Source organism: Lathyrus oleraceus, chromosome 7 (genome assembly GCF_024323335.1).
Source record: "Lathyrus oleraceus cultivar Zhongwan6 chromosome 7, CAAS_Psat_ZW6_1.0, whole genome shotgun sequence".
NCBI classification, from domain to species: domain Eukaryota; kingdom Viridiplantae; phylum Streptophyta; class Magnoliopsida; order Fabales; family Fabaceae; genus Lathyrus; species Lathyrus oleraceus.
In genome coordinates this window covers 289,458,386-289,483,739 of record NC_066585.1, presented here as the reverse complement: position 1 = coordinate 289,483,739, position 25,354 = coordinate 289,458,386, and positions in this window count along the sequence as shown.

The window sequence follows — 25,354 nt, the reverse complement described above, 5'->3', positions numbered from 1 at the left end:
TCGACATTCCGATTCTGCAGAATCTCAATGGTACCTTCATCCAACAACTCTTGAAGCTCTCTTCGCACTTGGCGACAACCCAATCTATTAACGGAGCAGATACGGCATCTGTCATGGTCATGCTCCATATGACTGTACTGACACAGCAGACGATGCAACTCGACCAATGACTGTCGAATATGACTCACATATTTGACTTTGTATTTGCCAGGGCAACCCTGGACCATGTTAACCGACTTCTCATGCTCGAGCAATGGGTTCTTCGTAACATTCGGGCCTGAGTCCTCAAAGCTCAGAATGCCGCATCGCATAAGGTCTTGCACCTTGGTCTTCAATGGATAGCAGTTCTCTATATTGTGACCCGGAGCACCGGAATGATAAACACAATGTTGATCGGGCTTGTACCACCACTGCGGGTTAGCAGGCACAGCCGGAGGATCTCTGGGAGTAACCAGTTTCCGCTCTAATAAAGAGGGATATAGCTCAGCGTATGACATAGGAATTGGATCGAAACTGATCTTCTTCCTATCATAATTCAAATTGGCCTGATTACTGGTGCTGCCACGAGGCTGGTAAGCCTGTTGCTGTGGACGATGTTGTTGTTGATACTGAGGTTGTTGCTGATGCTGGTGTTATTGATGCTGATAATTGTCCCTGAAGATAGGTGCTACACTAGCCACCTGGTGCTGATGACGCACTGGCTTCCTCTTGTCAGAGGGTCTTCTAGGTTTGGCATGGGACTGCACAACATGTGCCTCCCCATCTTTCTTCTTAAACACCCCATATCGTTTAGAAGAGCTCTCATCTTTAGATAACCGTCCTTCACGGACACCTTCCTCCAAACGCATCCCCATGTTCACCATCTCGGTGGAATCAGAGGGAGCACTCACAACCATCCGCTCATAATAAAATGAACTAAGAGTCTTCAAAAAGATCTTAGTCATCTCCTTCTCTTCCAGCGGAGGAGTAATCTGAGTTGCCAGCTCTCGCCACCTCTGGGCGTACTCCTTAAATGTCTCTTTATCCTTCTGGGACATGGCCCTGAGTTGATCACGGTCAAGAGCCATATCGACATTGTATTTGTACTGCTTGACGAAGGCTTCGCCAAAATCGTTGAAGGATCGGATGTTTGCACTATCAAGGCTCATATACCAACGAAGAGCTGCCCCAGACAAACTATCCTGAAAATAATGAATCAGAAGCTGATCATTATCAGTCTGAGTAGACATTTTCCTGGCATACATGACCAGGTGAGCGAGAGGGCAGGTGTTCCCCTTATATTTTTCAAAGTTAGGGACTTTGAACTTGACCGGGATCTTCACACCGGGAACTAGGCATAACTCGGCAGCAGACTTTCCGAACAAATCTTTCCCTCGGAGGGTCTTCAATTCCTTTCGGAGCTCGAGGAATTGGTCATTCATAGCTTCCATCTTTTCATTAACATCTGGGCCCTTAGACGACTCAGAATGATAGATGGTGTCGTCTACCCTGGGAGTGGTATGCACGACAGGAGGAGGCATAGCAAGGACCGGGCTAGATGCCGGCATGGAAGCAAAAGTAGGAGTTGGAATATCTGGCATAAACCCTAGAGGCATACCCCACGGAAACCCGGCTGGCATGGCTGGCACGAAGTGGGCACTGGCAGCTGGCACAGTTGAAGACACAACCTCTGATATAACAGTCCTCTGGGGAGGAGTTGCAGGAGATGGAGATGGTTGATTCTGGGCGGCCAAAAATTGCTCCATCAAAGCTGTGAGCCTGGCGACTTCATCCTTCAGCTCTCTATTCTCTTGTTCCAATTGATCCATCACTCTTGCAGAATTGGCTCTGGTATAGTACCGATGAGTCAACTTGTCTTCAAAATAAATGAAGAGCACAGAGTTAGGCCACAGACAAGAAGACCAGAACAACACCTGCTTATGCAAAATGATGCATGCAATGCTCGTGCATATGCTTTGTTTTTATTTCAAGGAACTTTTAGGGTTCTATTTGCAATTTGAAATTTAAACATTTAATAGCATATGGAAAAAATATCATCAAATATATATTCAAAGAGAAAGAAGTACAACATTGTTAATCATATTACAAGGGAAAAGGAAAATGAACATCCTATGGATCCCTAGAAGCTCGAGATGCTGGAAGACGAGAAACACAAAGCTTCTTGATCTCTCTCTCATATGCTGCTTCCATATCCGCTTTCTCCTTAGCGAGTCGATCATACTTCCTCTTCCATAATTTGGAAGACTGAGGAAGCAGAGAAGTCCAGGTATCATTCGGATCATCTATCACCTGATGCTCGAGAAATTCGATCAGAGCATCCTTCTCCTTGATTTGCTGAAGCAACTCTTCTCTTTCACGGATCCAGGCACGTGAAAGGTCTTCGTCTCTCAACTCCTCTACGCCTTGGTTAGGGAGGGTTGAAGGCCCAACCACAACCAATGGTGTAGGTCTCGGATAATCATATGGCATAAGATACTCAGAAGCTCTCTGTCTGACCCAAGAAGTATATGGCTCCAAAGCAATGCAGTTCTTCGGACCCAACTCCTTTCTACCCTTCTTGTGAATCTTGCGCCAAGCGCGGACCATCCTGGCTTTCAGACCTTGGGGATCTTTACCCTCCTGGAAGAATACACCTTCTAACAGAATGTTATGAGGTTTATCCTTTAAGGGGAACCCAAGTTGACGACGTGCTAATATAGGATTGTAGCTGATCCCACCACATGTACCAAGAAGAGGCACATTAGGGAATTCACCACAATAATCAATGATCTGAACAGTATCATACACGCGATCATACCAATAGATATCGTCATGAGTGAGAGACATAAGTCTCGTAGACCACCGTAGACATCCCTTGTTCTCCTTGAAAGCAACCGTCTGCGGTAAGTGAGAAATAAACCACTTATACAATAGAGGCAAACAGCACAGAATAGCTCCTCCACCCTTTGCATTCCTCAGATGCAAAGAGAAATAGGCATCACCCAACAGAGTAGGAACGAGATTAAGAACAGAAAAGATCCTAATGGCGTTCACATCCACAAATTTGTCGATGTTGGGGAACAAAACCAACCCATAGATGAGCAGCACAAATATGGCCTCAAAGGCATCCTCACTCATGGCCTTCCCATAAACGGTAGCTTGAGCGACGAGGAAATCATAAGGAAGACCCTGAATTCCACCTTTGGTGGTCATATGCGCCTCAATAAGGGATTCATCTATGTGCAACAAGTCTGCGATCTCTCGAGAAGTCGGAATACTCTCTAAGCCACTGAACGACACCTGATCCAGAATAGGAATACCCACAAGATGAGCATACTCCTCAAGCGTAGGCAACAGCTGAAAGTCCGGAAAGGAGAAGCAGTGGTACAGAGGATCATAGAACTGCGCCAAAGTACTCATCAACCCTTCATCAACCTGAGTAGTCAACAGAGGCAGAAGCCTCCCATAACGAGCTTTGAAACCCAAGGGATCTAATACATATGTCAGATTCCTTAACTCTTTCACATCGGGCTGTCTAAAGCTGTACTTCTTTGTATGCCTTTTTGGTCTTTCCATGTCTGAAAATTTTGCAAATAAACCCTTTAAGTTCCTTGAAAATTTTCTGATTTTTCTGATGACATGAATGCAGATGAATGCATGAATGCATGAATGCAGCAATCACACTCAAGGATCAAGCAAAGCACACCAGACAAAGGTCATGGGAAAGCTCATAGCATCCTTAATATCAATCATCTAATTTGGTGGATTATGGTTTTCACCTTATCGACACCCAAGTTCCATTGATATTAACAATACACGAACCGGCTCAATCATCCTTAATATCAATCATCCGTTTTGGTGGATTATGGTTTTCACCTTATCGACACCCAGGTTCCATTGATATTAAAGATGTCTGAACGACTCAACCATGAATCACGGGTTTGTTGAGAGTCACGAGCATGGATTCTTGGTTAAGGACCACCCAAAGGGAGTGTACTAGGGTTTAAACCTGCCGAACATGTTCTACCAGAGGTTCCCATAGTCATCATCCCATCTTTCGAATATTATCGGAGGAACGAATACTCGTATTCCAAAAATATTCTCAAGAGAGACTCCTATGAGTGTAGTATCGCGTAACAATCACATCAGATCTTACACCTGAACGATCTCCGCACTACGTCCTAAAAATAGGCCAAGATGGGCTTGGTAAACTAAGGTCATTGGCTTCTAAGGCACATGATTGAAAGAATAATGCCTAACCACAAATAACTTGTGTGACATTATTAATCCAACATGACCTCCACCAAGTGAATGGACTCGCAAGTCAACTTGTTAAGGAATACTCCACACAAGTCGACGAGACTACGCCATTCTCCTATCCTAAGGTGCACTCGAGTTCGGGTATAGAACTCATCTCACAGAGATCACCAAGCAAACAACAATTGTATATCAAGCAATTCAAACATTACAATCAATACAGTTATCCCAAATTGTACAAAAATATGTCAAATAACAAATAAACAAATATCATACAACAAGGGTGAAAAGTAGGCAAAACCACCAAGGAGATTGATTTCCCCAGCAGAGTCGCCACTTTTCTGTAGCGGTGTATTCGTCACTTTATGATTTATTGACTAAATCAAAAGCAAAGCATACAAAGAATCGAGTCGCCACCGCACTTTTATTTATCCAAAGGAATGGCTAAAGAGCGAACAAAAGCCTAAGAAGTTTTACACATAGAAAACCAATGAAAAGATCAGAGATCTGGGTAAGGGGTTAATTACGCAATGGAAAGGTGTTAGGCACCCAAAACGTCCTAGGTACTCCTAGGGAGCCCTTTTCACAACTTGTTGTACGAAATGTTATTTGTTTATGAAATATTTATTGTGCAAACATGGATTGAAGGGATGAGAAAAGAATATACAATTTTTATTGTTTTTGTGTTTGAACGGATGAACCCGTTGCCTACGTACCTTCCATGAAAGGTAAGGATCAAAACGCCGTAGTTCGGCTAAAAGATTTCCAAAATATGAGTGGATTGATTTTAAAACAAAAGCACTAAGGTCTTTCGTTATCCACGGGAGAAAACTCAACCTTATACAAACAACAAGTCCACCATGTGAGAAAAGCTTCAACTTGCTAGTGAGGGGTTAACCCTATAATAAGCAAGGAAGTCTTACAATTCAATCACTAAGGACAAAAGGTGAGATTAACATCAACCAACTAGGATAAATCAAACCTATGGCTAATGTATGAAAGCTTATCAAGAATGGACAAAGCCACAAAACAATTGAATGAGTGAAATTAACCAATTAGGATTTATTCACAAAAATGGTCAAAGTATGATTAGAATTCAATTCAAAAGAAGTATTATGAAAATGAAGTTTGAAAAATCAAAGGCTTAAGGCCTAGGTTTCTAATTTGAAAAGAAGTGATAATGTTTGCACAAAGTTTTCAGGTTTTGGGTTAACATGCAAAATGGAGGTTTAAAGAAACAAAAGGTGGGAGGGTGAGGAAGTAAAACTTCTTAGATGTTCACCTCTTGAAATCATATGTAGATGATTCAAGTGATTCCTTTGGAATAGGGCAATAATGCAAATAACAGATAAGCAACATAAATGGATACCGGATGCCAATCAATGGACTTATACCAATCTCCCAAAACAAAACTGGATACCGGAGGCCAATAAATGGACCTATACTAATCTCCTAAAACAAAGAAACAATGATACCAGATGCCAATCAATGGACTTACACTGATCTCACAAAACAAAATGGATACTGGAGGCCAATCAATGGACTTATTCTAATCTCCTAAAACAAAAGAAGCAATGATACCAGATGCCAATCAATGGACTTATACTAGTCTCACAAGAATGATCATAGGAAACAACTGCCAATAAATGGACTTACAATTGACTCCTCACATACAACAAGCAAAACAAGTGCAATAAGCAAAAGGAAACAAGTTGCCAATAAATGGTCTTACACTCGACTCCAAGGAAATAGGATGCCAATAAATGGTCTTAGTCCCAACTCCTTCCAGATCATAGGAAACAACTGCCAATAAATGGACTTACAATTGACTCCTCAATGGACAAACAAAGGTGTCACAAAGATATGAACAATGATCATGAAATTATGTATAATTATTGATGATAAATGCACAAAGGCACACATAAGCAGATATGCACAGATGAATCAAGCAATCAGACAAACAAGTCAATTAGCACACACTATACACAAGCAATAAGGCTCAAGCAAGGTTAGACTTTACAGTCAACTGGAATGGGGTAATATGAGCTCTTAACCCTAACATTGAGAGTTAGGGTGAAGCAGATGAAATTGAGATGAGGGGTGTACCTCATAGCTCTTGTCCCTGATTAGGGAGAGCTTTAATAGAAAGTGTGGGAGTTCAGAAAGTTGGAACTCTTCTCCACAAATGATTGACTCTATAAGATCTTGGGTTAGTATTCACAATGCATCAACACGTTGTGTGAGCAAAGTGAATGACACACTGAATAGTAGGAGATGGATTACACATCTCTTTTATCTACCAATTGCCTCATAAGAGGACTTTTCCTGCTTGGCACAAAGATAAACAAACATAAGCATTGCCTCTTAAGGAGGACTTCACACAGGTGCCTACCAATAACAGTAGGTCTTCCAGACTACATGAAGATTAGAGGTTATACCTAAGTGGTTAAGCAACCAAGAAAAAGCAAGTTCAAAATGAACTTAAAGCAACTTATGTACCTGTGGAAACATCAAACAAATCAGTACAAAGTTCAGACAATCAAACAACAGTTAATAAGCAACCAAGAATCCCAATGTACACAATGTGTAAGTCAAAGGTCACACTCAAATGAGTCAACATCAACCTACAAAACACACAAAGATTAGTAATCAAAGGCAAACATCAATGCTCAAATGATGGAGCATCAACAACCATGTAACTTGGATGTTCAACCTGAAATCAAAGCTCAAATGTGAGAGGCAATCCACTAGGTCAAAGCCTAGGGTCAAAGATGGAGAAAAAATTCAAAACAGAAGCTGAAATTTAACATGAATCAACTTCAAACACATCTTGAAACAATCCAAAAGGTCTCACATCAATATCATATACCAAAAGCATTTCATGATCAATTGAAGTTCAAGACAATTTTAAAGCTCAAATGTGACCAACCAGAATGAAAAATCTCAATTAAATCAGAAATGATTCAAATAATTCCAAGAAAAAAATCATACACATTTACAACATCGATAATATGCATCACACAAAAAATCAGGACAGTTGAAGATCATTTGGCATGGCAAACACATCACATAAGTTGAACATCAAAAGGTGTGACACAAATTGTCACACCAACTTAACATGATCATAAAACAGAAATGATAAATGGTAAAAATACCAAATCAACACCAAAATGTCAAGCAATGAGTCTAGTTTCATCATGCAAATTTTCAGATTCATTGGATCAAAGACCAGCATTTCACAAAGGTATAAGCATGGCAAGGTATCAATAGGACACATGATCAAATACCCTAGCATAAAACAAAATCCACCAAGCACAAATTTGGGAAAAATGATCACAAAATAATAGACAGAATAAGGAATGCAATGCAAAAAACCTCATAATTTTTGGATCAATTTTCAATTTAATATGAATTTTGCAAGTTGAAGAAAAATTAAAAAAAATGTATGTGAAGCATGCACATGGCAAAGGAGGGAAAAGAGAAAAATGAATGAGCATTTGAATTATTGCATTGGCCAGGAATCGAAATCAGGCAACTTTCAAATATGCGCGTGCCTGACAAAACGACATCGTTTTCACTCAAACCCTAGCGCGCCAAGCATTTCTTAACTAAATTTGAATTTCGTTGCAAAATGGAAGCGGATTCGCAGCTAATTCTGGAAACAGTAATGTTCATACGTTGAAGATGAAGATCATCATGATCTTCATCTGGATTTTCCAGAATTCTCAAAACATGTCCAGAAATTAAAATTAAGCATAGCATTCGAATCATCATGCAGTATACAATCAAGATCCATAATTATTTCATGTAAAAACAACAAAACACGCATGGATCGAAGAAATCAAAAGTTCATTATCAAAACTTCAATCTATCGTATCTCACTCAAAACAGCACCAAAATTCATGATTCAAAGCTCAAATTCATCAGCATAACAAGATCTATAATATCATGGCAAGAAAAATCAAAAATAAGAGAGTTGATTTGTAACCTCTTGAAGAGCAAAGCTGGAATTCGTGTGGTTCAAGGCCTTGTGATGCTCAACAGTTCTTCTATAATGATTGTATGAGTGATTGGAAGAGAAAATGGAGCTCAATTATGCACGATTTCACCAAAATCTTGATTCACCATTGTTGCTTCAAGCTTCAAGAATGCTTCAATACTGCACCAATCCTCTTGCTTCCACGTGCAAAGTTACTCAAGAACACTTCAGAAACAAGGATCAAGCAATGGAAATGGATTGAATGTGAGGAAATTGCAAGAAAATTTGAGAGGAAAATTTTTGTGATTTTGATCTAGATCTGAAATAATGAATGTTAATCTGAAAAACAGTTAGGGTTTTAGCTTATATAGGTCATGTTAATCATCCCTTAATCAGGTTTAGGCCAATGGTAAGTGTAATTAACAAAAATGGAGTGTAAGTGCAAATTTGGTTTTCACCCTTATGCATGAAAATGCATGTGAACAGTGCACGGAATTTCATTTGATTTTCACTTAAAATTCTGTTTTGGAGCCAATGGTGGTGGTGAAATGCTTAAACAATGCACCAATTTTAAATTTCAAGTTTTCCTTCCAAAAATCAAATGAAATATCAAATGCTCATGTGATGATAATTTGTGCAATGCAATGTATGATTTGGAAATTAGAAGTCAAAATGAGAAGAATGCAAAAAGAGCCCTCCAATTTGAAGCTTTGGTTGAGAAGTTATGGCCATTTGAATCTTCATACACACTTTGCCATGTTTTGATCATATCTTCTTAACCACACATGAGAAATTGATGATCTTGGACTTTTTGGAAATGGGAGAGAAAGATCTACAACTTTCATGTTCAACAAAATTTCATTTGAAGCTTTCTTGATGATGTAATATATAGTTGAAGTTAGGTTAAAACCTTTCCATTTTTGGAAAGTTTGAATTATAGGTCACTTTCTATTTTTGGAAAGTTTTGACCTGACTTTAAATTCTTCATGGTGAGTGTTTGAAATTTCAAATGAGACTTATTTGAACATGAATGAAGTATTTCTAATCACTTCCCACCTCCAAATCCACAGTAGACTTGGCTGTTGACTTTCTAGGCCTTCAGATGACTGGAGAAATGTTCGGATGAAATTCAAGCCTCTACCACTTGGGATTTTGATTCAAAATGGCATCATAGCTCATATGAACTCTTGTGAATGATTGCGGTGTCCAAATTCTCAAGAATGGCCACCATCTATTGCTCAATGACTGCCTTTGACTGTCTTGAACTGTGATTGCTTCATCTGCAAGACAAAGGTTAGATGACATATTTTTGTACTTTTGGTTAGTGATAACGAGAAAAGTAATGATATACAAATGCAAAACATGCTTGGTGATCAAGAACCACTCTCAAAAAGATAACCCACCCACAGGGAAGGAAGCAAGGTGCACAATGATCCTTGAGGCAATGTGATGATATGATATGATGCCATGAGGGATCTTAGAGACAAAATTGGGGTCTTACAGATCTAGAAACCATAATCTGTGAGAGAGACGACTTAGAAGGGGAAGCAAACACCGATACGGTACCGAGATTCTGCTTCAAGGAAAGAGACCATGTATCTGGCGTCGAGATCATCGATCTGGCATCGAACCCTGAGGAGCAGCCACTTCTGCTGGGAAGATACAGTCTGTCACTATCAACTCTGCTGGGGATATACAGTCTGACACTGTCAACTCTACTAGGGAGTGTATATTCTGAAACAACCGTTTGGGGGAGGTACAGTGGTGGGAACCTACTGGGGATTGAAGAACCCAATGCTCTAATCAGCTCTTGCATGGATAAGATACCAACTTCGACTGTTGGGGGAAAACATTCGCGATCATCGGCTGGGAACCTTAAGGAAATGCCCCGAGGGTACCTGTTCTGAATAGACGATCTAAAGCACTTAACATTTACAACAATTTTAAATGTTTATTAAGCATGTACCTGTAAAGCTCTTATGTTTCATGATGCAATGTTTATCAAAAATTCAGACGTCATTTTTGCAAACAAAACAGTAAAATGAAAATGAAAACAGAGATATATTGCATAACATGATTTTATTGATTGAATGGCCTCTGAATAGGCATTTACATCAGGAAGCAATCCCTGGAAAGAGGTAATCGCACAAAAGATAAAAACAGAAATTAATCTAATGGCAATGTGAAATGGATTTCTATTGGGTTCCAATTCTGCTATGACTTGCTCGTCTTCAAGATCCTCCAGATGATCAGCTTTCTGAAAAGAGTGATTGGACTGTTTCCTATCCTTCAAAAGTTTCCAGTCATTGACACGAGATGAGATTCAGAACTACTCAGAATGCAGTCATTCGTTTAATCCCTAACTTTTGCCTGGATCGCCCTTTTCGGGTTTTCAATCCACCGGGATACCCATTTTTGCCTAAGTTGCCTTTTCAGGTTTTCAACTTACCGGGTGTACGATCTTTTCATTTTTAATCCCTAATTTTTGCCCGAACCTTTTCATTTTCTTGGTTCGTCGGGATGCCCATTTTTGCATGGACTATTCTTTTTACTGTCCAGCGGGTCTATTTTATGTGAAGTATTTTTTAACTGCGTCTGAGTTCACAGGGGAAGTGATGTTTTCACCATCCATAGTTGCAAGCATTAAGGCCCCACCATCAAAAACCTTGGTGACAATATATGGTCCATCATAGTTAGGAGTCCACTTGCCCCTGTGATCTGTCTGAGGAGGAAGGATCCTTTTCAACACCAAATCTCCGACCTGGAAGCATCGAGGACGCACTTTCTGATCAAAGGCTTTCTTCATCCGACTCTGATATAACTGCCCATGACAAATGGCTGCCATTCGCTTCTCTTCGATAAGACTCAACTCATTGAACCTTGTCCGAATCCATTCAGCTTCTTCTAACTTGACATCCAACAGGACTCTTAGAGAAGGAATCTCCACTTCAACAGGTAGGACTGCTTCCATACCATACACAAGGGAGTAAGGGGTTGCCCCGGTCGATGTACGTACTGAAGTACGGTACCCATGCAAGGAGAAGGGTAGCATCTCATGCCAATCTCTATACATAACGACCATCTTCTGCACAATCTTCTTTATGTTCTTATTTTTCGCCTCAACAACACCGTTCATCTTAGGGCGGTAAGGGGAAGAATTGTGATGCTGAATGTTGAAGTTCTGGCACAACTCCTTCATCATTTTGTTATTGAGATTAGAACCATTATCAGTAATGATTCTTTCAGGAATCCCATAACGACAAATGATTTCTTTCTTGATGAAACGGGCAACCACATGTCTGGTGACATTCGCGAACGATGCTGCTTCGACCCACTTGGTGAAATAGTCGATGGCAACAAGGATGAAGCGATGCCCATTGGAGGCGGTCGGCTCAATCTTTCCAATCATATCAATGCCCCACATAGCAAACGGCCATGGCGAAGACATACAATTCAAAGGATTTGGCGGCACATGTACCTTATCAGCATAAATCTGGCATTTATGACACTTCCGAGCATATTTGAAACAATCAGATTCCATGGTCATCCAGTAATAACCCGCTCTCAACAATTTCTTAACCATTGCATGTCCGCCAGCATGAGTACCGAAGGAGCCTTCATGAACTTCCTGCATTAACATGTCTGCTTCTTGTCTATCCACGCATCTGAGCAAAACCATGTCGAAGTTCCTTTTATACAACACATCGTCTTTGTTCAAGAAGAAACTGCCTCCCAATCTTCTCAAAGTCATTCTATCATTGTTGGATGCCCCTGCAGGGTACTCTTGATTCTTCAGAAAGCACTTGATGTCGTGATACCAGGGCTTGTCGTCAACTACCAGTTCAGCAGCAAACACATACGCGGCCCTGTCGAGGCGCCTCACATCGATCCTGGGAGCGTGGTTTGTAACACCCCTTTTTCTACCCCAAATTACTTAGCATATAATCAGAGTAAATAAGCACGTATATAAACAAAAGGGCGTCACATCGACGTTTTTAAAAACTAAAAGCTTTCAAAAACCAACAATACACCTGGTCATTGAAAATAACACATCTCAATTATCATGAATATTCAAGCATATGCGTTCGCAGCGGAAAATAAAGAATACTCATGTATTTCATAAAATGATTCATGTCCCATACCATGATCATCTCTCAACAATCATCTCAAGATAGAATAAAGTAAGTAATAACGTAATGCATATCCAAATACGATATGAGTTCAATACTACCAATCTACCCAGTGTTACATGACCAGAGCATTGACTCATTACCTAATATCAAACTAAAATATGGAAACTCTCCAGCTAATCTCGAGCGAGCTACCGTCCTATTACTTCAGTGATACTACTCTGGAGTATCTGCACGATACCCATGTAAAGGTAACATTCAAACAGAAAGGGTGAGAATTCAAATCATTATGAAATAGCATAATAAGGCACAATGATTAAATCAACAACTAAAGGAATTCATCACACCTTGGATAATCATGTCAATAATATTAACCAACATTTATTTCACATGTTTCCAACATACATTAACACTCAAGGAGTTAATACTAAAATTCAATGCAATATTCTCAAATATACACATAATCACAATTATCACATAATCACATATTTCACCAAGTTAAGTATCCAAACATCACCAAATTCAATTACCACATCTCATACACACATCACAATCACAACCATGCAAACATTCAAATATCACATGACTCTAATGTGACTCAATGCAAGACATGTGACTCCATGCATGTGGTACCATCTACTACCTCGCCTATTTCCATTAAGGATCAACGAGTGCTCATCTACCTCGCCTATTTCCAATTCAGGATCAACGAGTGCTACATCTACCTCACCTGTTTCCAATTAGGATCAATGAGTGCTACATCTACCTCACCTGTTTCCAATTAGGATCAATGAGTGCTACATCTACCTCACCTATTTCCAATTAAGGATCAATGAGTGCTCATGTGAACCCACAGTTTCACCACTTCCACAATGAAGTCGACCATGCTATGAATGAATGCACACATACCAACACATATGCAATTAAGATCATCTCTACCATCTTAACATTCCACATATCACCATAACTCAACTCTATGAATTATCCACCAATGGTACATATACACATTCATAACAAGATATCATCCACAATTACATATACACATTCATAACAATATATCATTCACAATCCACCAATGGTACATATACACATTCATAACAATATATCATTCACAATCCACCAATGGTACATATACACATTCATACAATATATTATTCACCAATATAGGCCAATCATCAAATATGTACACATAGATTTCATTCCAAAACGCACACAACATTTAAATATCAATTTTTCACTTTTCAAACAGTGTTAACCGGTCAACGCCCTGGGTTAATCGGTTAACACAAAACAGAATGCGCTTCTTGGCAATTTATAACAGTGTTAACCGGTTAATGTCCTGGGTTAACCGGTTAACGCAAGACAGAATTCAATTTTATCAATATTATAACAGTGTTAACCGGTTAACGCCCTGGGTTAACCGGTTAACGCAAAATAGAATGCTGTTCCTGCGCTAACACAAAACAGAATGCAGATTTCCCCATATTTTTCGTCGTTGGAGGACTTCAGGACCTCCGATTTCGATCCGTAAAAAGCTACACGTTCAGAAAATTATGACTCATCCAACTATATATTCATTCACAGTTTTAGCATAATTTAATCATCACAATTCAAGAGTATTTATCAAGACATAATAATTCCAAACCATACCAATTAAGGATTTCAACCTAAAACATGTTCCTACCCATTGACCCAATCATACTAACCCACAATGATAAGGATTTCCCCCCTTACCTTGTCAATTTGATAGAAACCTTGACTCCTCTCGCTTTTCCTCTCCTCTTTCTCTATTGCCTTCAGTGCTCAAGTGAATTCTAATTCTCACTTCCTTCACTCTTACTATTTATAATAGTATTCTAGTTGGGCTTAAATCATCTAATTTAATCACTAGGCCCAATAATACCTAATATTTAAATACCTCTATTTAAATTTAAATAATTAACCACTCACTATGCAACCAAGTTATATAATAATTCAATTATGTCTCATATCAACTAAATAATTAATTCCCACACTAATTAAGTTAATTACTCCATTATTATACTACCTCACAACCGCTTAATTACTTAACACTCCAAATAATTAAATATAATATAATAAAAATAATATAATAATTAATTCCTAAAAATTGGGCTGTTACAACTCTCCCCCACTTAAAAGATTTTCGTCCTCGAAAATTCCTCAAACGGACCACTCCGGATACGATTCCCTCATCTTATCCTCGAGTTCCCAACCTGCCAATGGAAAATAAATTAAGCACCGACAGTGTTCTCACACACATGTCACATACTAGGGAACAAACATAACTAAACAACCTGGCCGGACGGACCGACCTGCTACTAATGTAACACATTAGTGACTATTGACCAACTGGTCGACCATGCTCTGATACCACTAATGTAACACCCCCTTTTCTACCCCAAATTACTTAGCATATAATCAGAGTAAATAAGCACGCATATAAACAAAAGGGCGTCACATCGACATTTTTAAAAACTAAAAGCTTTCAAAAACCAACAATATACCTGGTCATTGAAAATAACACATCTCAATTATCATGAATATTCAAGCATATGCGTTCGCAGCGGAAAATAAAGAATACTCATGTATTTCATAAAATGATTCATGTCCCATACCATGATCATCTCTCAACAATCATCTCAAGATAGAATAAAGTAAGTAATAACGTAATGCATATCCAAATACGATATGAGTTCAATACTACCAATCTACCCAGTGTTACATGACTAGAGCATTGACTCATTACCTAATCTCAAACTAAAATACGGAAACTCTCCAGCTAATCTCGAGCGAGCTACCGTCCTCTTACTTCAGTGATACTACTCTGGAGTATCTGCACGATACCCATGTAAAGGTAACATTCAAAAAGAAAGGGTGAGAATTCAAATCATTATGAAATAGCATAATAAGGCACAATGATTAAATCAACAACTAAAGGAATTCATCACACCTTGGATAATCATGTCAATAATATTAACCAACATTTATTTCACATGTTTCAAACATACATTAACACTCAAGGAGTTAATACTAAAATTCAATGCAATATTCTCAAATATACACATAATCACAATTATCACATAATCACATATTTCACCAAGTTAAGTATCCAAACATCACCAAATTCAATTACCACATCTCATACACACATCACAATCACAACCATGCAAACATTCAACTATCACATGACTCTAATGTGACTCAATGCAAGACATGTGACTCCATGCATGTGGTACCATCTACTACCTCGCCTATTTCCATTAAGGATCAACGAGTGCTCATCTACCTCGCCTATTTCCAATTCAGGATCAACGAGTGCTACATCTACCTCACCTGTTTCCAATTAGGATCAATGAGTGCTACATCTACCTCACCTGTTTCCAATTTGGATCAATGAGTGCTACATCTACCTCACCTATTTCCAATTAAGGATCAATGAGTCCTCATGTGAACCCACAGTTTCACCACTTCCACAATGAAGTCGACCATGCTATGAATGAATGCACACATACCAACACATATGCAATTAAGATCATCTCTACCATCTTAACATTCCACATATCACCATAACTCAACTCTATGAATTATCCACCAATGGTACATATACACATTCATAACAACATATCATCCACAATTACATATACACATTCATAACAATATATCATTCACAATCCACCAATGGTACATATACACATTCATAACAATATATCATTCACAATCCACCAATGGTACATATACACATTCATAACAATACATCATTCACAATCCACCAATGATACATATACACATTCATACAATATATTATTCACCAATATAGGCCAATCATAAAATATGTACACATAGATTTCATTCCAAAACGCACACAACATTTAAATATCAATTTTTCACTTTTCAAACAGTGTTAACCGGTTAATGCCCTGGGTTAATCGGTTAACGCAAAACAGAATGCGCTTCTTGGCAATTTATCACAGTGTTAACCGGTTAACGCCCTGGGTTAACCGGTTAACGCAAAACAGAATGCTGTTCCTGCGCTAACACGAAACAGAATGCAGATTTCCCCGCATTTTTCGTCGTTGGAGGACTTCCGGACCTCCGATTTCGATTCCGTAAAAAGCTACACGTTCAGAAAATTATGACTCATCCAACTATATATTCATTCACAGTTTTAGCATAATTTAATCATCACAATTCAAGAGTATTTATCAAGACCTAATAATTCCAAACCATACCAATTAAGGATTTCAACCTAAAACATGTTCCTACCCATTGACCCAATCATACTAACCCACAATGATAAGGATTTCCCCCCTTACCTTGTCAATTTGATGGAAACCTTGACTCCTCTCGCTTTTCCTCTCCTCTTTCTCTATTGCCTTCAGTGCTCAAGTGAATTCTAATTCTCACTTCCTTCACTCTTACTATTTATAATTGTATTCTAGTTGGGCTTAAATCATCTAATTTAATCACTAGGCCCAATAATACCTAATATATAAATTTAAATAATTAACCACTCACTATGCAACCAAGTTAATTAATAATTCAATTATGTCTCATATCAACTAAATAATTAATTCTCACACTAGTTAAGTTAATTACTCCATTATTATACTACCTCATAACCGCTTAATTACTTAACACTTCAAATAATTAAATATAATATAATAAAAATAATATAATAATTAATTCCTAAAAATTGGGCTGTTACAACTCTCCCCCACTTAAAAGATTTTCGTCCTCGAAAATTCCTCAAACGAACCACTATCCCTCATCTTATCCTCGAGTTCCCAACCTACCAATGGAAAATAAAACAAGCACCGACAGTGTTCTCACACACATGTCACATACTAGGGAACAAACATAACTAAACAACCTGGCCGGACGGACCGACCTGCTACTAATGTAACACATTAGTGACTATTGATCAACTGGTCGACCATGCTCTGATACCACTAATGTAACACCCCTTTTTCTATCCCAAATTACTTAGCATATAATCAAAGTAAATAAGCACGCATATAAACAAAAGGGCGTCACATCGACGTTTTTAAAAACTAAAAGCTTTCAAAAACCAACAATACACCTGGTCATTGAAAATAACACATCTCAATTATCATGAATATTCAAGCATATGCGTTCGCAGCGGAAAATAAAGAATACTCATGTATTTCATAAAATGATTCATGTCCCATACCATGATCATCTCTCAACAATCATCTCAAGATAGAATAAAGTAAGTAATAACGTAATGCATATCCAAATACGATATGAGTTCAATACTACCAATCTACCCAGTGTTACATGACCAGAGCATTGGCTCATTACCTAATCTCAAACTAAAATACGGAAACTCTCCAGCTAATCTCGAGCGAGCTACCGTCCTCTTACTTCAGTGATACTACTCTGGAGTATCTGCACGATACCCATGTAAAGGTAACATTCAAACAGAAAGGGTGAAAATTCAAATCATTATGAAATAGCATAATAAGGCACAATGATTAAATCAACAACTAAAGGAATTCATCACACCTTGGATAATCATGTCAATAATATTAACCAACATTTATTTCACATGTTTCAAACATACATTAACACTCAAGGAGTTAATACTAAAATTCAATGCAATATTCTCAAATATACACATAATCACAATTATCACATAATCACATATTTCACCAAGTTAAGTATCCAAACATCACCAAATTCAATTACCACATCTCATACACACATCACAATCACAACCATGCAAACATTCAACTATCACATGACTCTAATGTGACTCAATGCAAGACATGTGACTCCATGCATGTGGTACCATCTACTACCTCGCCTATTTCCATTAAGGATCAACGAGTGCTCATCTACCTCGCCTATTTCCAATTCAGGATCAACGAGTGCTACATCTACCTCACCTGTTTCCAATTAGGATCAATGAGTGCTACATCTACCTCACCTGTTTCCAATTACGATCAATGAGTGCTACATCTACCTCACCTATTTCCAATTAAGGATCAATGAGTGCTCATGTGAACCCACAGTTTCACCACTTCCACAATGAAGTCGACCATGCTATGAATGAATGCACACATACCAACACATATGCAATTAAGATCATCTCTACCATCTTAACATTCCACATATCACCATAACTCAACTCTATGAATTTTATCCACCAATGGTACATATACACATTCATAACAACATATCATCCATAATTACATATACACATTCATAACAATATATCATTCACAATCCACCAATGGTACACATACAGATTCATACAATATATTATTCACCAATATAGGCCAATCATCAAATATGTACACATAGATTTCATTCCAAAACACACACAAAATTTAAATATCAATTTTTCACTTTTCAAACAGTGTTAACCGGTTAACGCCCTGGGTTAATCGGTTAACGCAAAACAGAATGCGCTTCTTGGCAATTTATAACAGTATTAACCGGTTAACGCCCTGGGTTAACCGGTTAACGCAAGACAGAATTCAATTTTCTCGATATTATAACAGTGTTAACCGGTTAATGCCCTGGGTTAACCGGTTAACGCAAAACAGAATGCTGTTCCTGCGCTAACACGAAACAGAATGCAGATTTCCCCGCATTTATCATCGTTGGAGGACTTCCGGACCTCCGATTTCGATTCCGTAAAAAGCTACACGTTCAGAAAATTATGACTCATCTAACTATATATTCATTCACAGTTTTAGCATAATTTAATCATCACAATTCAAGAGTATTTATCAAGACCTAATAATTCCAAACCATACCAATTAAGGATTTCAACCTAAAACATGTTCCTACCCATTGACCCAATCATACTAACCCACAATGATAAGGATTTCCCCCCTTACCTTGTCAATTTGATGGAAACCTTGACTCCTCTCGCTTTTCCTCTCCTCTTTCTCTATTGCCTTCAGTGCTCAAGTGAATTCTAATTCTCACTTCCTTCACTCTTACTATTTATAATAGTATTCTAGTTGGGCTTAAATCATCTAATTTAATCACTAGGCCCAATAATACCTAATATTTAAATACCTCTATTTAAATTTTAATAATTAACCACTCAATATGCAACCAAGTTAATTAATAATTCAATTATGTCTCATATCAACTAAATAATTAATTCTCACACTAGTTAAGTTAATTACTCCATTATTATACTACCTCACAACCACTTAATTACTTAACACTCCAAATAATTAAATATAATATAATAAAAATAATATAATAATTAATTCCTAAAAATTGGGCTGCTACAACTCTCCCCCACTTAAAAGATTTTCGTCCTCGAAAACTCTTCAAACGAACCACTCCGGATACGATTCCCTCATCTTATCCTCTAGTTCCCAACCTGCCAATGGAAAATAAAACAAGCACCGACAGTGTTCTCACACACATGTCACATACTAGGGAACAAACATAACTAAACAACCTGGCCGGACGGACCGACCTGCTACTAATGTAACATATTAGTGACTATTGACCAACTGGTCGACCATGCTCTGATACCACTAATGTAACACCCCTTTTTCTACCCCAAATTACTTAGCATATAATCAAAGTAAATAAGCACGCATATAAACAAAAGGGCGTCACATCGACGTTTTTAAAAACTAAAAGCTTTCAAAAACCAACAATGCACCTGGTCATTGAAAATAACACATCTCAATTATCATGAATATTCAAGGATATGCGTTCGCAGCAGAAAATAAAGAATACTCATGTATTTCATAAAATGATTCATGTCCCATACCATGATCATCTCTCAACAATCATCTCAAGATAGAATAAAGTAAGTAATAACGTAATGCATATCCAAATACGATATGAGTTCAATACTACCAATCTACCCAGTGTTACATGACCAGAGCATTGACTCATTACCTAATCTCAAACTAAAATACGGAAACTCTCTAGCTAATCTCGAGCGAGCTACCGTCCTCTTACTTCAGTTATACTACTCTGGAGTATCTGCACGATACCCATGTAAAGGTAACATTCAAACAGAAAGGGTGAGAATTCAAATCATTATGAAATAGCATAATAAGGCACAATGATTAAATCAACAACTAAAGGAATTCATCACACCTTGGATAATCATGTCAATAATATTAACCAACATTTATTTCACATGTTTCAAACATACATTAACACTCAAGGAGTTAATACTAAAATTCAATGCAATAATCTCAAATATACACATAATCACAATTATCACATAATCACATATTTCACCAAGTTAAGTATCCAAACATCACCAAATTCAATTACCACATCTCATACACACATCACAATCACAACCATGCAAACATTCAACTATCACATGACTCTGTGACTCAATGCAAGACATGTGACTCCATGCATGTGGTACCATCTACTACCTCGCCTATTTCCATTAAGGATCAACGAGTGCTCATCTACCTCGCCTATTTCCAATTCAGGATCAACGAGTGCTACATCTACCTCACCTGTTTCCAATTAGGATCAATGAGTGCTACATCTATCTCACCTGTTTCCAATTAGGATCAATCAGTGCTACATCTACCTCACCTATTTCCAATTAAGGATCAATGAGTGCTCATGTGAACCCACAGTTTCACAACTTCCACAATGAAGTCGACCATGCTATGAATGAACACACACATACCAACGCATATGCAATTAAGATCATCTCTACCATCTTAACATTCCACATATCACCATAACTCAACTCTATGAATTATCCACCAATGGTACATATACACATTCATAACAAGATATCATCCACAATTACATATACACATTCATAACAATATATCATTCACAATCCACCAATGGTACATATACACATTCATAACAATATATCATTCACAATCCACCAATGGTACATATACACATTCATACAATATATTATTCACCAATATAGGCCAATCATCAAATATGTACACATAGATTTCATTCCAAAATGCACACAACATTTAAATATCAATTTTTCACTTTTCAAACAGTGTTAACCGGTTAACGCCCTGGGTTAATCGGTTAACGCAAAACAGAATGTGCTTCTTGGCAATTTATAACAGTGTTAACCGGTTAACGCCCTGGGTTAACCGGTTAACGCAAGACAGAATTCAATTTTCTCAATATTATAACAGTGTTAACCGGTTAACGCCCTGGGTTAACCGGTTAACGCAAAACAGAATGCTGTTCCTGCGCTAACACGAAACAGAATGCAGATTTCCCCGCATTTTTCGTCGTTGGAGGACTTCCGGACCTCCGATTTCGATTCCGTAAAAAGCTACACGTTCAGAAAATTATGACTCATCCAACTATATATTCATTCACAGTTTTAGCATAATTTAATCATCACAATTCAAGAGTATTTATCAAGACCTAATAATTCCAAACCATACCAATTAAGGATTTCAACCTAAAACATGTTCCTACCCATTGACCCAATCATACTAACCCACAATGATAAGGATTTCCCCCCTTACCTTGTCAATTTGATGGAAACCTTGACTCCTCTCGCTTTTCCTCTCCTCTTTCTCTATTGCCTTCAGTGCTCAAGTGAATTCTAATTCTCACTTCCTTCACTCTTACTATTTATAATAGTATTCTAGTTGGGCTTAAATCATCTAATTTAATCACTAGGCCCAATAATACCTAATATTTAAATACCTCTATTTAAATTTAAATAATTAACCACTCACTATGCAACCACGTTAATTAATAATTCAATTATGTCTCATATCAACTAAATAATTAATTCCCACACTAGCTAAGTTAATTACTCCATTATTATACTACCTCACAACCGCTTAATTACTTAACACTTCAAATAAATAAATATAATATAATAATAATAATATAATAATTAATTCCTAAAATTTGGGCTGTTACATGGCTCCACCGAATCATGTTGATCATGGAGGATAGAGTGGCAAGAGCATCTGCCATCTGGTTCTCATCACGAGGTATGTGATACAACTTTACTGTTGTAAAGAAAGTCAATAGTCTTCTCGTGTAATCTCTGTAAGGGACCAGATTGGGCTGGAGGGTGTTCAAATCACCATTCACTTGATTGATCATTAGAGATGAATCTCCGAAGATGTCCCATTTTGATTCTCAAATCAATGGCTTGCTCAATACCCAAGATACATGCTTCATACTCAACTTCATTATTTGTGCACTCAAAAGTCAGACGAGCGGTGAAAGGCATGTGGGTACCTTTCGGAGGAGTAATGACAGCGCCAATTCCACTTCCTCTGGCATTGACAGCCCCATCAAACAAAAAAGTACACTTTTCGTCTGGATCAAGTCCCTCCTCAACAACTGGCTCTTCACAGTCTTTCATCTTGAGGAACATGATGTCTTCATCTGGAAAATCAAACTTCATCGGCTCATAATCATCAATCGACTGCTGAGCAAGATAGTCTGACAGAATACTCCCTTTGATGGCTTTCTGGGATGTATACTGGATATCGTACTCTGTCAGTACCATTTGCCAACGAGCAACCCTTCCGGTGAGAGCTGGCTTCTCGAATATGTATTTGACTGGATCCATCTTGGAGATCAGTAAGGTTGTGTGAGACAACATGTATTGTCTCAAACGCTTAGCAGCACATGCAAGTGCACAACATGTCTTTTCAAGCATTGAGTATCTCGACTCACAGTCTGTGAATTTCTTACTCAGGTAGTAGATGGCATGCTCTTTCCTACCTGTCTCGTCGTGTTGACCGAGAACACAACCCATGGAATTGTCTAGTACTGTTAAATACATAATCAACGGTCTCCTTGGGACTGGAGGCATAAGGATTGGAGGATTCTGTAAATACTCTTTTATCTTCTCGAAAGCCCTCTGACAATCATCATTCCACCTGATAGCCTGATCTTTTCTCAGCAATTTGAAGATTGGCTCACACGTGGCTGTTAGGTGAGAGATGAACCTTGCAATGTAGTTCAACCTTCCTAATAAACCACGAACTTGTTTCTCTGTTCTTGGCTCAGGCATTTCTTGTAATGCTTTCACTTTGGCTGGATCCACCTCGATCCCTTTTTCACTAACAATAAAACCCAGCAGTTTTCCAGATCTCACCCCGAAAGTACACTTGTTCGGATTAAGCCTCAGCTTGAATTTTCTCAACCTCTTAAATAGCTTCTGCAGATTCACCAAATGTTCTTCTTCTGTCTGAGATTTGGAAATCATATCATCCACATAATCCTCGATTTCATGATGAATCATATCATGGAAAAGAGTCACCATCGCTCGTTGATATGTTTCCCCAACATTTTTCAGACCAAACGGCATCACCTTGTAGCAGAAGGTGCCCCATGGGGTTATGAATGTTGTCTTCTCCATGTCTTCTGGTGACATCTTAATTTGATTATAGCCAGAAAAGCCATCCATGAAGGAGAATACCGAGAACTGAGCCGTGTTATTGACCAATACATCAATGTGAGGTAATGGGAAATCATCCTTAGGGCTAGCTCTGTTCCGATCCCGACAGTCGACACACATCCATACCTTTCCATCCTTCTTAGGTACTGGAACGATATTTGCAACCCATGGCGGATAATTTATGACTGCTAGAAACCTTGCATCCAACTGTTTTTGCACTTCTTCCTTTATCTTGACAGCCATCTCTGGTCTTGTTCTTCTGAGCTTTTGCTTGACCGGAGGACAATCCTCTTTGAGAGGCAAACGGTGTACCACAATGTCTGTGTCGAGCCCTGGCATGTCCTGATAAGACCAGGCGAAGATGTCAACATACTCTTGCAGCAATTCAATCAACCCCTTCTTCACATTATCTTCCAAAGCAGCCCCTATCTTGATTTCTTTCTTGACATCCTCGGTGCCAAGATTAATTACTTCAGTAGACTCTTGATGCGGTTGAATGACCCTTTCCTCTTGCTTTAATAACCAGGCAAGTTCTTCATGGAGTTCACAGTCTTCATCACCCTCTTCTTCAGCTTGAAAGATTTGATTTTCAAAGTCGAAGCGAGCCATAGCAGAACCGTTATCAATAGGATCCGGTGACGTGCATCTGCATGAGTGATGGTATGTGCTTATGAGTGTGAACAAGGAATGAAAACTAAACAAAACATTGCCAAATATTTTTTGATTTTCAAAAATTGCAAAAATAGAAAGACAGTGAACAAAATATTTGAATGCAAAAAGACGTCCTTTGTTTATGATAAAAAATACAGGTATCCACATAGATGAGCCCTACAATGAGTCATTACGCCTTGGGCGGAACGTAAGACTTGGATATGCATGAACAAACAAAGAAAATTACTCCTTCATAAAAGTGACTTGGACAATCTCCTTAGAAGACCAATTGTTGATGACTTCACCTGGGATCCTCGGGCGCACCCAATTATCGATGTCGCAATCACTATCCCCATCTTCATCGTTGACCGCAGATACCTGGCCATACTGAATGATGCCAGCACTGGAGAAAGTAATCGGCCCCTAACGAGTCTGAGGCGTTGAAGTACACACATCCAAAACATCGGAATCAAGTTCAGCAAGTACATCAGAATCAAACACCATGTTTGGAATATCAGCGACAACATCATCATGGATCACAGAATCAGTAGGAACAACATCTGCAAATTCATCAGTAGCATCTTCAAACACCTCTTCCTCAACCCCTTCCGCAGACTCTTGGATAGACAAATCTTCAACCTGGAGGATACTTTTGTCGAGCAAGGCCTGGATACCCTGTTGTAGCTTCAAACAACCTCCACTCTGAGTAGCACAATCCAAACAACCCTTCCCACAACCGGGGAAAACATCGGCCTTCAACAAGTAACCCTTGATATCCGACAACGCAGTCTTCAGCTTCAACACATCTTTGACGGATCTGGCTTCCCCTTCCACCATATTAACATTTGCACCACCATGCTGGGGCATGGGATTGTTGACGATATTCGGAGCCGGTGCAAGGTCGATGGCCTTTGAATCTATGAGGTCCTGAACTACGTGCTT